The 16065-nt window shown below is 37.0% G+C and overlaps 2 pseudogenes; one reads left to right on the forward strand and one right to left on the reverse strand.

Moving 5' to 3' along the window:
• LOC119595586 overlaps positions 1 to 8634 on the reverse strand; it is an 11720-nt pseudogene extending 3086 nt beyond the window's left edge.
• Positions 8635 to 10737: 2103 nt separating this feature from the next.
• On the forward strand, positions 10738 to 15606 carry LOC119595719 (annotated as a pseudogene).
• The last annotated feature ends 459 nt before the right edge of the window (positions 15607 to 16065 follow it).

Consider the following 16065-nt stretch of genomic DNA (forward strand, 5'->3'; position numbering starts at 1 on the left):
ACACACACACACACACGACACACACACACACAACACACACAACACACAAAACACAAAACACACAAGAAACACACACACACACACACACAAAACACACACACCCCACACAAAACACACACACACACACCCCACACACACACACATAAACAACATAACCACACAACACACACATACACAAAGATAATAAATAAACAAATAAAAAACACACATATATATAATTAATATATATATATATGTAATATATATATATACATATATTTATAAAAATTTATATGTATAATAATACATATACATATATGAGATATATTAATAAAATATATATATAAATACAATAAGATGTATTATAAAATATATATATATATAATATATAATTTGGGATATATAATAATATTATATTATATAAAATATTATATATATATATATATATATATATATATATATATATATATATATATATATTATTTTATAATATATGTGTGGTTTGAGTGTGTGTGTGTTTTGTTTTGGTGTGGTGTGTGTTTGTTGTGTGTGTGGTGTGTTTTTGTATATTTAGTGTGTGTGTGTGTGTTTTGTGTTAGTGTGTGTGTGTGTGTGTGTGTGTGTGTGGTTTTGTGTGGTGTGTGTGTGTGTGGTGTGTGTTTTTTATATGTAACACACACACACACAAAATAAAATATATATAGGGAACACACACGCACCACACACACAATAGGGGGGTTTTTGTGTGTATACGTATACGTATATGCAAAATCATAATTGTGTGTGGTGTGTGTGGGGTGGTGTGTGTGTGTGTGTGTGTGTGTGTGTGTGTGTGTGTGTGTGTGTGTGGTGTGTGTGTTTATATGTAAAAACCCAAAACACACACACACACAAACACACAACAAAATATATAGGGAAAACACACGCACACACACAACATAAGTATGTGTGTGTGTTTGTGTGTGTATACGTATACGTATATGCATATATCAAAAATGTGTGTGGGGGTGTGTGTGTGTGGTGTGTGTGTGTGTGTGTGTGTGTGTTTTTTGGTGTGTGGGGTGTGGTGTGTGTGTGGGGTGTGTGTGTGTGGTGTGTGTGTGGTGTGTGGGGGTTTTTTTTTTGTTTTTTTTTTTTGGATATATATATAATATAAAATATATATATAATATATATATAAATAATATATATAAGATTTATATTTTATAATATATATCAAAATAAAACCAACTTAAATTAAATTCAACATTTAAAACTTTTAAAATTAAATAAGAACCCAAATATCCAAAATTTGCATCCTTAATTAAAAAGGTTTTTTTTTTGGGTTTAAGTAATCCTTTAAAACCACTAGCCATCTAATGTACCAGCTGGCTTTCCTTTATGTTTTTGTACCTTTTCAAAGGTTTAATTCTAATTTATTAGTTTATGGCACTCAAATCCATGTTTCCCAAAAAATTCAAAATTTTTGTGGCCAGGGAATTCAACATCAAAAATGTATCCAAATGGGTCGACTTTTTGGGTTTGGACAGGGAGTCACGATAAAATTGTGGGAATTTGGGCCCTTGGCATTTGGTTGGTCTTCTTAAGCGGGTTTCCTTATTACAGAATTTTCTTGTCCTTTTTTCACGGGGGGGTTTTTACTGGAAACAATCCTGTCCAAAAAATTTACGGATACCCCCAAAAAACCCAAATCAAATGATTTTATAACAAATTTCAAACCCTTAACTAATTTTAACAACTTGTAAAAAAATTTTAGTGGTTTCTTTTTAATCCCGAGTATCGAGTTAGCAGAATTTTCCCAATTTCTTCTATGTTCCTTATCTTGACACCAATTTTTTCTAAAGGTTCCTATCTAAACCTTTTTGCTTGACGGTTTCATCTCATTAATCTTTTTCTAATGAAGCTTAAGACTTGTGCAATTTTTTAAACCCAAATTTTTAAAACTTTCCTTTTGAACAAATTTTCCAAACTTTCCTTCTAAGGGAAAATTTTCCCAATTCTTTCTTTTCATAGTTTTAAAATTTATTTTTCTTTTCCCCGTTTTTGAAATCCCCGGGAAATTCCCGTTGCTTAGATTTCCTCCAGCAGAACCCGTACACAATTTTTCCCCCAGCAAGTAAGAAAATTGATAGTGTGTAAAGCAGATTACCATAGGAAAATAAAAGAAGGATAAAGCCGGAAAAATCAGAAAGGGAACCCCCAAAGGAAGGAAGGGAATTGTGAACCTCCCAAACGGAATCTGACCTTTAAATTTTTTCAGATTTGAATTTTCAGAAAATTTCCAAAAAATAACGGGGAAAATTCATTAAAAATTAAACAGAATCAAAATTGAAAAACAACCCAAGGGGGTTAAAAAAATACCCGTTTTGGTTAACTAATTATGGTATATATGTTTATGAAAATGGGTATATAATACAAATATTTTAAGATATATTTTTAAGGTTAACTATGATAATTGTTTTGTGTGGGGGGGGTGGGGTGGTTGGGTTTTGTGTTTTGGTGTGTGTTTTGTTTGTTTTGGGGGTGTGGTGTGGTGTGTGTGTGTGGTGTGGTGTGTTTGTATGTGGGGTTGTGTGTGGTGTGTGTGTGTGTGTGTGGTGTTGTGTGGGCGTGTGTGTGTGTGTGTGTGTGTGTGGTGGTGGTGTGCGTGCGTTCGTGCGTGCGTGGTGCGTGGGGGGGGGGGGTGGGGTGTGTTGTGTGTGTGTTGTGGTGTTGTGTGTGTTGTGTGGTGTTGTGGGGTGTTTTGTGTTTTGTGTGTGTGTGGTGTGTGGTGTGTGTGTGTTTTTTGTGTGGTGTGTTTTGTGTGTGGTGTGTGTGTGTGTGTGTGTGTGTGTGTTGGGGTGTGTGTGTTGTGTGTGTTAAAAATTTATTAATTTTTTTGTTTTTTATTTTTTTGGGGTTTTGGGTTTTTTTTTTTTTTTGTGGGTTTTGTGTTTGGGGGCTGTTGTTGGGGGGGTTTTGGTTGGGGAGGGGGTTTTTTGGGGGTAAACTAGTTTTTAAAAATAATAGAAATTTTAATCAAAATATTAATTCAACAAATTTTTTGTTTAAATGCAAGTAGAATTCTTTCTTTTTTCTCTGGATCAACGCCTGCTTTAAAAATTTAGACGAAGCCACCTTCTTTTTTCCCACTATTACAACAAAACGGTACTCCCCACGGTCCCCAACGAAAATGTTTCCGAAATCCTTTAAGTGAGTAACTTTTTAGGACGAACGGTCCATCAGTATGATAAATTGGGAAATGGCGTTTTCTCACATTAACTCCTCAATGCATTGGGCACGTATTTAAGGTTTTTTTCCCCACATTTAAACTAAATCATCCCATCTCCAAAACAAAACCGTGACTTAAAAAAGAAAAAAAATATTGCCTATACAATAAACCGTGTTTTTTAAACTCATAAAATAATAAAAATTGGAGAAAATGAAACAACACATAATTTTACATAAAAATTTATTTATTTATAATTTTATTATACTTACATTTTTTATTGTTGTTGTTTTTTTTGGTGGGTTTTTGGTGTTTTTTTGGGGTTTTTGGGCTGTTTTTGGGTTTTTTAGGGTTTGTTTTTTTGGGGGGCCCCTTTTTTTTTTTTTTTTTTTTTTTTTTTTTTTTTTTTTTTGTGTGTGTTGTGTGTGTGTGTGTGTGTGTGTGTGTGTGTGTGTGTGTGTGTGTGTGTGTGTGTGTGTGTGTGTGTGTGCAGTTATGATTTACAGATACCTATATCTGTCCTATAATGTTCCATAACAGATCTTGCATGGCTTCATGAACACTGCACCACATATAATGAAAACTTACTCTTCACAATCACCACAGTTCTAACAATTTTAACATCTGCATAGATTTCTTCCAAACTGAAGGTTCGTTTAAAGCATACAGATAGTCAGTATTACATAGCGGTCATTCACGGTGGTCATCTTGGACCTTCCCGGGAACTTCACCAGCAAACTGCATTTCGCTGGCGAGGGGAAAATGTGTATATTCAAATTTATATTTGTTCTTCAGACACAGTTTGGGTCATGCGGGCAAGAAAAAAACAAGTAAAAGCATTTGGTATATTTGGTTGAAAGGGCCCGGGAATAATAACACGGCAAGTCTTCAGAATAATGCTGCACCACCCATTCACAGTACACGTAGCTAATTGTATTCGATATAGGGTTTTTGTAAGGTTTTGAAATACGCTGATATGGTGAGCACTTATTAACTATACTGTTCTCGCAAACTATGGTATTCACAACTTGCTTTTGGAAAATATACCTTGTAATCCCCACTCTTAGTAAGGAATTTCTAAAAACTAAACTACCGGAGGCTCTCCCCTGCCTTAGAGCACGATTGATCCGTTCTCTGTTATGTGAGCCGGAGTTAAGAAAAGTTTCTTTAATATGCGACCCCCACGAAAATAAACTGCGCTGCCAGTTGTGTCCGAGTAATAAAAAGACTCTAAGAAATCGTATGGGGAAGGTAACCTTATCTTAAGCTCAGTGAATAAAAGGAATCTGATCCAACTTGGAAATGTTCATTTTGTCAATGACATTTTCTCCCGCGTTCGTACCAAAAATAAAAAGGGTTCAGGGGGTTTCCGTTTGTTTCGTTTAAATAGGTTTGTTTGGAGTTTTGCTTTTTTTTAAAGGGCTTCATTTTTTTCGTAGGACCTATAAACTTGTTACGTTTCAGAATAGCTGACACAACTCCTGATTGGCCGTGAACATCAGAAACCTTTTATTAGCGAGTCACTAATTGGTCGAGAAACAACACTAGCGTCGTCTGTTATCAGCTGGCATATACTCTGGAGGACGTGAGAGTGCTGAGTAGCGCTCTCACTTACAGTATTAAGACAGTGTAGTTTAAGACTACAGTATTTAAAGACTGCGCTGTGTAAGCAAGTCTTTAATGGCAACACACGGGTTACCTTGTCGATGCCCTTACGCGCAAAAAAGGTTTTTGCATAATTAATTTGCATCATTTCAGTTTAGAGGGCGTGTAATTCCTAGTATGCATAGTTTTTCCTCAGGAAGAAAAACCCAACTGGTACGAATCTTTTCAAAAATGTTTTACAAGAAAATAACTATAACGAAAGGGCATTGCAGTGTTATCTTCACAGCTGCAAAATGAGACGGACAGTATTGAAAATAAAACCCAGCAAAATATTGTATTAGCGGCAGGTTAACGTGCTCGTGGGCAATCTCAAGGAGCTATGTCTGAACGTCTTCATTTACGAACACTGCACACACTCTTATGCTAATTATAACAGGTAAATATTTTCTTCTTACAACTAAATGACAAATAAACTTCACTCAGAAATTGCCATTATCGGGACTTGAGAATGATGCAACCACTTTATCATCAATTTATCTTATCGAGGTTGTGTTACGCCGGATTCTGAAATACATGATCAAAACTTCCGCAAGGATGGTTATTTATATTTTGGATTATATGACTAAAAGAGAAATAAATTAGAGAGTGAAGAGAGAAGGTGGTGGGGGGGAAGAATGCGAGGAAAAGGAACGAGAGAGAGAGAGAGAGAGAGAGAGAGAGAGAGAGAAGAGAGGAGAGGAGAGAGAGAGATGAGAGGGGAGAGAGGAGAGAGAGAGAGAGAGAGAACGCAGAGGAGAGGAGGAGAGTTATCTTAGTTCATCTCAAGCGGAGTGCCATGCCATTTGGGGGACTTTTAACAAAATGTATATATTTATATTATATGTGTGTATGTTGTTCTTCCTAGTCGTTTTCAGTACGGGAAAAGAGCTAAGCTCAGATGGTCCCGTCCCCCTATATTAAATCATCAATAACATTTTTAATGATGCACAATTTTGGCACACATAAAAGTTATTTGGAAGATTTTCCATGTTTCAATGTTTTTTGGGAAAACTGAATTTTTGAATATTTCTCGCTCCTTTTTACTTTCAACTTTTTTTGTTGGGTCCTCACGTCCTTCTTGTGTTTAAAATAATAAATCATCTTTTTCTAACTTCACCTCTCCTGTAATTAGTTGAATATCATTATCATGTCCCCCCTTTTTCTTTTTCTTCCAAAGTAGTAAGACCTATTTTTGTAGTATTTTTTCGCAGTTTCATATCTCTTAGAGTAGTGGGCCCCTCGTGGCTGCTCTTTGAACTCTTTCTAGTTTATATTATATATATATATATATATATATAAAATATATATATTATATATATTATATATTTTATAAATATTTTTTTTTTTTTTAAGTGTGTACTCCATACTACTGCACCATACTCAGGACTAGGTCTATGAGGTTGTAATGAACCTCTTTACCATGTCTTCGTCCACATACACGAATGTTCTCATGTTGGCAATCAACCCTAGCATGTTTGAACCTTGTCATTTATATGATCATTTTGGGGTTAGGTTGATTATTCTTTTTCTGCTTGGTTTAATATTACGTCTCCTAACTTATATGGTATAGTGGACGATTTTTACTTTCTCCGAAACTTGGCTTCATGGCATTTTTGGTGTTAAATTCCATTTTCCATGTAAACTCCCAAAAGAATAAGTTATCGATGTCACTTTAGAGGCATTTATATGAGAAACGTCTATTAATATCTTTCTTTTTTCAATTTCGCGTCATCTGCCAAACATATTCGGATAACTACCCGGGCTTTTGCTTCAACCTAAATCATCTATGAAAATAGTAAACATAAACGGCGCCAAGACCGATCCCTTTAGGGACTCCGCTAGTTTCTCGTCGCCATTTAGAGTACTTTCCTCTAATAACGCTGCTCATCTGTCTGTTATGAGGAGGAAAGTCTTCCATCCAATCGAGGAGTTTGCCTTTCACTCCACCTAGGTTTTCTAATTTCCATAATAGTCATTTATGAGACACCTTATCAAATGTCTTCTTAAAGTCTGAAGTCAATTTGACCCCCGCCGTCTCTTTTTTGTAAAATTTCAGAAATCTATCATAGAAACAGAGGAGATTGCTAGATGACTTCCCTCCTTTTATAGTTTAATTCGCCTCCCTCATGGTTTGGGGTACCATTTCTTCCTACTTTATATCTTTCATACGCTGCCTGAGATCTATGTCTTCTGAACCTTCTCCAAAAAAGCTGTTTGTTTTTTCTCGGTTTTCTTGCATTTTTCTTTGAACCACTTGTGGGCCCTTTCTTGCTTCAGTTTTGAATCTTGAACAAAATTTCTATCTCTTTTAAAGACTTCACAAAAATTTAAATATTCATATCAAGGTTCTCTTTTGTTCAGGAGGGTTTCCCCGTTTCGACTTAATTCTACATGATTATTGTTTTCCTAGAGGATGGCAGTACTCCTCATCCTTAATGTCATTTTATGCTTTGTAAATATTAAGTCAAGCATAGACGGTTATCTAGCCCTCATATCTTGGTATGATCTGTTAATTCTGGGAAAACTAAAATAATTTATGAATTTTGCATTCCACGAATCTGGCTGAGCTCTGGGATCGAAATTTTCCCAGTCAATTTTGCTATTAAAATCCCCTGTTACAAGAATTTCTTTGGCATTAGTTTCTGAAAGTTGTAGCACTTCTTCCAGGCTCTTTAACGTTCCTTGAATTTTTTTTTTTGGTAATTTTCTTGTGACAACACCGATATATGAGGTGGCATGTACACTGTGGTTATTATATTTACTCCGTTTGTTTCTACCTCAGTTGTCTCTAGTTCTACTATGGGCTTACGAATTCTCCTTATAAGATTCCTTTCCTTGTATTTGCTACCCCCCTCTCCTTTGCATTGCCTATTTTTCTCAAATATTTTAGTCTCTGAGTCCTAATTACATCGCTCAGGGATTTAGTTTGGTTAGTATTGCATATTTCGCTGTTTATTACTTTCAGTATTGTATCTAGTTTGTAACTCGACATAAACCATCATATATGTATAAACTATTCTATATAATCTGTTCGGATTCCTTTGCTGAAGGCATGATTGTCTCCTATTTTTGGTTCGATAGTAAACTTTTTTTTTCCGTCCTTTATTCGTTTTTGTTTTTTACCCTTTTCCCATTTTTCTGCAGTATTTCTCGGTCATCTTTTCATATTTCTCTGATACAATTTTCTTATATTCTTCTTGTGTGGCCAGGACTTTAGATTCTTTATCACACAATGAACCCTTGCTTTTTCATGATGCCACCTGAAATGGCGTTTTTTTCCTTTCGAAAATCCCATCCCTGTGGGGTAGATACTGCTCCGAGAATTCGGGATTTAGACCTTGAGAATATGCAATTTAATTTTTGTCTCGTTGTTACGCTCTTCCATCTTTCCATAAATTTTTCTTTATGTTCTCAATTATTGACCTGTACCCGGTTCCAATATTTCTTGCGTGTGGCCAAGGTGACTTTAAATCTTTTCTTCACCGTCTCTGCAAGCTTTCTCTTTAAATCCCTTTGTGACTTGAGTCCTTTCTAACTTTTTTCCCATTTACCAATTTCCTTCATTCCTTCTGATACATCGGCGATATCTTATGCTTAAATGTGGGTGTGTTTTGTTGGTGTGTGTTTGTGTTTGTGTTGTGTGTGTGTTGGTGTGTGTGTGTTGTGTGGGTGTGGTGTGTGTGTGTGTTATCGTGCCAAATCCCTTTACTTTCTCTTCTTGAAGGCAACCAAATAAGGAAAACTTACAATTCATCTGCATCACTATCATCCCACGTCCTCTTTGCCAAGTCACCATGACTCATCTTAAAAGACGAAGACAGTCGTGTTTTATGTACCTATTTTCACGCCCACAACAGATAAGTCAGCAAAAGAAGCGAAAAATTTTCGTTCATAGAGCAAATTTGAAAATTTTTCAGTATAAAAATAAAGACGAGTGATCTGGCCACGAGTACAAAATCTAGAAAAATTGTAAAGGGTTTTTTATGAGCCCCTTGGGCGGGAAAAGAAATATAGGTATATTTTTTAAATTTTTTAATATTATTTATAAATGTTTTGTTGGGGGTTGGGGGGGAAATTGGGGGTGGGGGGTTGGTTTTTTATATATAAAAATTATTATATTATTTAAATTGGAAAAATTAAATTAAAATATTTGTAATTTGTTATTTGCCAAATCCATTTTTAATAAAGAGTTTGGGAATAAGGTTGAAGGTTTTTTTTTTTTCCCCACAATCCATTTCTTAAAAACCCCTTTTAAAAAAGGAATCGTATATTTAATTTTAAAAGAACCAATTAGCAAAATAAAACACATTTAAATTGATGACCATTGTAAATTTTTTTTTAAAAAAAGAATTTTTAATAATTAATGCAAATAAAAGTTAATATATGTATTGTAATTCCTAAAAAATGTAGAGTACAATTGTCGGAATAAGAGCGTGTCCATTTAATATTTTGGGCCCCCATTATATCACATCAAAGATAATCGTTAAACTCGTAGTTCATCTTACTGCGGTGGCGACAACTTCACGAGTAAAGAAAATCACAATTGTTCATAAATACGAATTTTATCGCACTTTACTCACTCAGTATGAAAGTGTAAATGAACCTTAGCTCTTCTGTTTTTAAAAAGGGTAATCGTTGACACTTCACATGACTCTTGATTTTGTGTCGAAATTTTCTCTCGAACTCTCAATCATTCCGTCCCGATCGCCATGCTTTAAGGTTGCCGGCCCCTTCTCAGGTGATCCTCCAAGGAAGGTTCCTTCGTAAAAAATGAATATCAATATGCGCATGTCTTTATGTATTCAATATGTCATGTCATTATGTATTCAAAATGTCATGTCTTTTTTGTATTCGCTTATTTATATATGATGTGACTGCTACTATATACCTGTAAATATTTTGTTCGTGTTTCTTTGTTTTTCAGTAATCAACTTACAAAAAACTTGGACAAATACAGATATTTAGCTGATTACCGTAAATTTACCAAACCCTTGGCATTTACTTTTGGTGTGTGTGTGTGGGTGTGTGGTTGTGTGTGTGTGGTTGGTGTTGTGTGTGGGGTGTGTGTGTGTGTGTGTGTGGTGTGGGTGTGTTGTGTGTGTTATGTGTGTATGGTGTTGTGTGTTGTTTTATTTTGGTTTGTAAGCTGTATTTGTGTGTAGAGAGATAGATAAGCATATTGGTTTAGATATAGAGGTAGAGGCAGAAATATTTATGCATGTTTGTGATAAATCTAAAAAAAAAAAAAAAAAAAAAAAAGAGAAAGAATAGCTTCACAAACGGAAGAGCTGCACCTGGCGGCGTTTCAGTGCAATTTTATACGCGTTACATATAATTTGATGAAGAATAATCGAAACCTTGTGTTCTGAATTATTCATTTTAATAAAATTTTCCCACAATGAAGAGTGTTGACGCACACACATATGTGTGATATAAATACTATATAAGTGAGCAAGTTGCTCACACACACACATATGTGTGTTGTAATATACTAACTTCTATATTGTTTATATCAGTGACATCTCTCAAGCAGTACTTATAGATATATTTAGATCAGTTTGCGGTAGACAGATGGAAAATGAAGAAAAAAAGAAAGATAGGAGACGCTAAACTAAATTGTTATACCTGTTTTATACATTATTGGTGAAACACCTAGGTTCTAGGTTGTTATATGTCAGAAAGAAAAATTTATTTTTGCTAGTTTTGTTAGACTGCAGTTACCTTTGGTTCTCAAAGTGAAATTCGATGATATAGGATCTTAAAAATACCAAAACAGGAAAATATGTGAAAAAATAAATCACATTTCGTCATGGACAAACCAAACTGTCTTGTTCAATTGCAAGGTGTTACACATCGCCACAATGATTGTAGAAATCTGCTGTTCGCGGTGGGAGTAAATTCTGCTACACTTTTGGATTTCCAGACCTCGGGAATGCCACCAGGTAAGGCTTTTTTGGTGCAGTGCTTTTAGCATTAAGATGTCAACGTCTTAAGTAATTTGCATTTCTGCATGACAGTTTCACATATTAATATTCCAGGTCCTATTGGTCAACCATTTTCTTGGTCCAGGCTCATCTTCACTGTCAGCCAAGTGCAGGCGATGCACAAGATATACGGCGACATATTCAAGTAAGATAACATTCTCCCTCATTTCTAGGTACTTAAAGAGCTTGTTCATTCCTCAATTTTCTATTGCGAGGAGTTTATTTTTCTGATGGTAGTCCTAGGTGTCAGTTGTTTTTCTTGAGAGACAAATAATTTTTCTTGTTGTAGTTTTATTGATATCCCTTTGTGTAGGCAACACCTTTTCCTTTTTTTTTTTTTCAAGGTTCAGTTACAATATTACCAATAAGTATCTAAAAGCATTATGTTTGTATTGAAAAAGAGTTCTCGGATTTTTGCATTTTTTAGAGTCGTGTTATCCCCCCCCCCCTCTCTCTCTCTCTCTCTCTCTCTTTTTCTCTCTCTCTCTCTCTCTTCTCTCTCTTCCTCTCTCTCTCTTTTCTCTCCTCTCTTCTCTCCCTCTCTTGTCAACATTAACGGAAAGAAAATCAAGTGCAGATCTGAAATAGGGTCACACAAGTTGATATTCTTGTGGCAGTAACAAACTTATCAAAGAAGCCTTAGCGAAGGTGGACTTTGCTGATGGGCCACGCCTCGAAGTTGGCCCACTTCTCCACGGAGGGCCAAGAGGCAGGTAGGCCACAGGGATTTTTTTTAAGTGTCTTAAGCATCTGCGCTGATTATGTTTGGACGTGTTTTTTTGTGTTTTTTCTCCTTTGCTCAAGTATGTAGACACATAATCAGTATATATTTGCAAGCATAAAATTACATTTATATTATAAGAAAAACCAAATATACGACTTATACATACGTTGTGGTGGTGTTGTGTGTTGTGTGTGTGTGTGTGTGTGTGTGTGTGTGGTGTGTTGTGTTGTGGGGGTGTGTGGGGGTGTGTTTGGGTGTGTGTGTGTGTGTGGTGTGTTGTGTGTAAATAATAAATGGTTTAGGCTCTTCTAAATTACCCACTGTGAGAACGCCACCACTGCACCACACGGTGTGTTTGTGTAGCAACAGTAGACTCACTCATCATTTCATGGGATAATTTGGATTTACTCAACTTTACTTTGTCTTGGACAGGTGTCATAAATGAGCAACGGCAAGCGATGGCAGAACGCTCGGAGGTTCCTGCTGCGCAAAACCTTCGCGATCTCGGGATGGGAAAAAAACCCACCTGGAGGGAGAGCATTTCCCGGAGGAGGCCAGAGCGCTGGGTCAAGGATTTCAGATCCTTGCGCCGGGACCCGGCTAACGTTCCTGATCGCTTAATGTTGCCGTTTTGAACGTCTCTGGCAGTTGGTTGCAAGTGCGATCCTTTTTTCATGTAGATGCTTTGACGAAATATTAATCAATGGTGAATAATAATTAGCTGGACGCATAGCTTTCTTTTATTATCACCATCATCACTACTATGGGTTACCAATGTTATAGTAGCCCTAATCGTAGCAGAAGTAGCACAGGCAGCAGTAGTTGCAGCAACAACAGCAGAACAGCAGTGGTATCGCTTAGTATTGCCTTTATCCTTAGGTAGGCGCGCTACGATCTCCACGACAAGGAGGTGCTCGAACCCATCGCCATCTTGAGGTCCATCGACTCGTCCTCCTTGGCCACACTCGTCGAGTTTTTTCCTGGTTGTAAAGAAGCTTCTTCCCGGATTCTTAGAAGAGAAGTTATTTGCAGCGCAGATGAAGAAACTGAAGGACAGCATCGTAGATCTACTGAAGGTAAAATGGAAAATAAGAGTGGTGGAGAATTTTATATACGTCCATAATTACTTGTATTATTCTAATATGACGTTTCCCTCTATTATCATTCTCTCTCTCTCTCTCTCCTCTCTCCCTCTCTCTCCCTCTCTCTCTCTCTCTCTCTTCTACTACTCTCTCTCTCTCTCTCTCTCTCTCTCTCTCTCTCTCTCTCCCTCTCTTTATACACACACACACACACACACACACACACACACACACAACACACACACACACACACATATAATATATATATATATATATATATATTATATATATAATTATAATATATAATATAAAAAATATATTATATTATATATATATATATATTATATATATATATATATATATTATATATATATATATATATATATATATATATATATATATGCACACGAATTTTTAAAAAATGGAAATGGGAAACAATGACGTGCCTGTAAGAAAAAGGATTAATTAATGCTTTTGCTGATTATTTCTTGTAATGTTCATGTTTTAGCATCTCTCCTTGCCTTTTATCACCACTGAAGATCTTCCGTCATGGATGCTACTAGATTCTTAAAAATAATCCGCGGTTTACTCCCGCAGGCAGATATTTTTGACGGTCTTCTCAAATTTGTTCAGTTGTAATATTTAGAGAACATTATCTTAGACCATTCATTAGAAAGTAAATCTGGTTTTGTTCAGTCTTATACTCTCGGACTCTTCAGGGGGATGCTTCATAACTTCACGTTTGAGCTATGCAACAATGTCTTTTGAGTTTCTTTTTATCGCCTAAGTCTTTTTTCCTCGCCAGTGTTCGGAATAATCAGCGCGTCATTTTTTTTTTAACACAACAAAAACCAACGCAATTTTTTACCAATGAGCAAGAGAAAGATCGGATGTACCCATTGTTAGAGGACACGTGAATCCAGCGACGTATGACAAAATCAGTTCATTTCAGCGAGATTGCAAAGGCTAACTTCGCCCGGGCCTTTCATATATGTGCCCCGGCCGTACGACAAAAGTCCTGGGTCATACATGTAACTGTACTTCTATGCCAGCAGTTCGGCGCCCGTCCTTCCTGCTTCTCACCTCCATGCGCACTATACATCGCTGCCAGATTCACGATCGCAATGCCCGCTGGGCATTAATAGCTTGGGAAGTGGAAACTACAAACTGTTTCCATTTTCCTTACGTTTCTATTTCGTTTCCGGACACTGTATATGTGTGTGTGTGTGTGGTGTTGTGTGGTGTGTGTGTGTGTGTGGGTGTGTTGTGTTGTCTGTGTGTGGCGGGTTGTGTGGTGTGTGTGTGTGTGTGGTGTGTGTTGTGGTGTGTGTGTGTGTGGTTGTGTGTGTTGTGTGTGTGTGTGTGGTGTGTGTGTGTGTGTGTGTGTGTGTGCACTAATAAACAAATGTCTATACGTATGCATATGAATACGTGTATGTGATAATTTTATGTAAAGCATGTGTTGCTGGATACCTCACGGCCAACGTGCCCGGTCTTCCCTCAGGACACGATAGATTCTCAACAGAGGCCACCCTCGACCCGACCAACCCGCGTGACGTCATCGATGAATATTTGATAGCCATAGACGAAAAGAGCGAAATTGCTGAGTACTTCGTGGTGAGTTTTCGTTTTTATTTCTGCTTATTTGTTAGATAATTGTAAAAATAAGTCTTGATAAATAATTCACAGAAATGTATTTTGAATTATGGTGAAAATATTGTGGCAAACTTACAGTTGTAAAGCATTTATTGCAATAATAATCCTTGACTATGATTTCTGTTTATCACATTTATCTGCCACTTATGTAGCTGCTGCTTGTACATGCACAAGCAACAGCTATTTTGCTGTGACAAATAATCAAGCAAGCCAAGAAAAGTTGCTGATTTCATTTAGCAGTGAATATGATAACAGAAGGCCAAGTGTACTCCCGGCAGAGCTGGATCTGATGAGGATCATCTTCGACCTGTTCGCCGCGGGGCCTTTGACACGACGGCCAACACCCTGCGCTGGGTCATCCTCTACATGGCCAGGTTCCCCGAAGTGCAGCGTCCGCGGTCCAACAGCAGATCGACGAGGTTGTCCCGCGCGACACCTTGCCCTCATACCAGCACAAGAGTCGGTACGTTCACCTGTCTTGCAGGCGAACCATCTGCTGAGTATCAGAGCTTTGTATTATGGTTAGGACTTGACTGATGTGGCAATGTCCCCTTTTCAGGCTGCCGTTACTCGAAGCGACGATCCAGGAGGTCTTCGCTCATCATCCATGCATCACACACGGAGTCCAACGCGCAGCTCAGGACTGATACTTACCTTGGGAGGCTACTTCATTCCGAAGGCAAGTATCTGCCCTCACCCTTCTTACCCGCCGTTCTTCCCTAAATGCTAATAATGCAATGATTGTTGAAGGCATTGAGCCAGCATACCTGCACCCCTATAGTCTTGTGACTGAAGCTGAGACTGTTCTTTTAAAAAATGCTACAGAATGCCATAAATAAATCCATTACCAAAATGCACTGTACCTCAGGGGTCGTGGGTGTTCGGGTGTTCGGGAATATGCCACATGGACTCACGCTACTGGGAAGAACCGCAGGAGTTCCACCGAGCGGTTCCTCGACCAAGAAGGGAAAGTCAAAACGCCAAAGGAGGGACTCATACCTTTGGTTCAGGTAAGCCAAATCCTCCGGCATCGTTATTTTAGCCAAGTTCATTTCCATGGTGACTATAATCATGATACTGTTAATGAAACAAAGAAAAGGCGATAATAATCAGAAATTTTCTAACCCAGGACGAAGGAGCTGTCTTGGAGAGGCTCTTCAAGGATGGAACTGTACATCTTCTCGGCAGCCCTTCTGCAGAACTTCACTTTCTCTCCTCCAGCGGGCTCGAGGTCGACCTAGAAGCCAACTCCAAGCAAACCCTCTGCACGTCTGTCTAAAGAACAAAATATTGTCATTAGCATCAGAGAGTGATAAACTAATGGATATGAACTTTTAGCTTATATTCAAAATTTTGCTCTACATCTCTATAGTAGATTTTCTCAGGTATAACTACAACATTTCTATGTAACATAATCATATTAGTAGCATTATGAATGATTATGAATTTGTGTGTTACTTTTAGTACTAGATTATCATAATATGAAAAATTACTGATGTTGACAAATGTAGAAAAGGTTATGAATGAGAATATCTTCACACTGCAATCGAAACCGGTCAAATACATCTTTTGTATTGTAAAGATATCCATTCTCATTCATACCATTTCTAATTATTATACTGACATGAAAAAAAAAAATCACATTCTGTAGGCAGAATAGGTTTATGCTTACTCTCTGTAGTTGATATATATAACAGAAATACTTTGTTTAGTACTGTGTAAAGTCGAAAAAAAATGTTAGCCTTTTATCTTGATGGTCAGTCGAGAGCAGCCAGAGTGCATATTATT

This window comes from Penaeus monodon, chromosome 36, assembly GCF_015228065.2.
Source record: "Penaeus monodon isolate SGIC_2016 chromosome 36, NSTDA_Pmon_1, whole genome shotgun sequence".
Lineage (NCBI taxonomy): Eukaryota > Metazoa > Arthropoda > Malacostraca > Decapoda > Penaeidae > Penaeus > Penaeus monodon.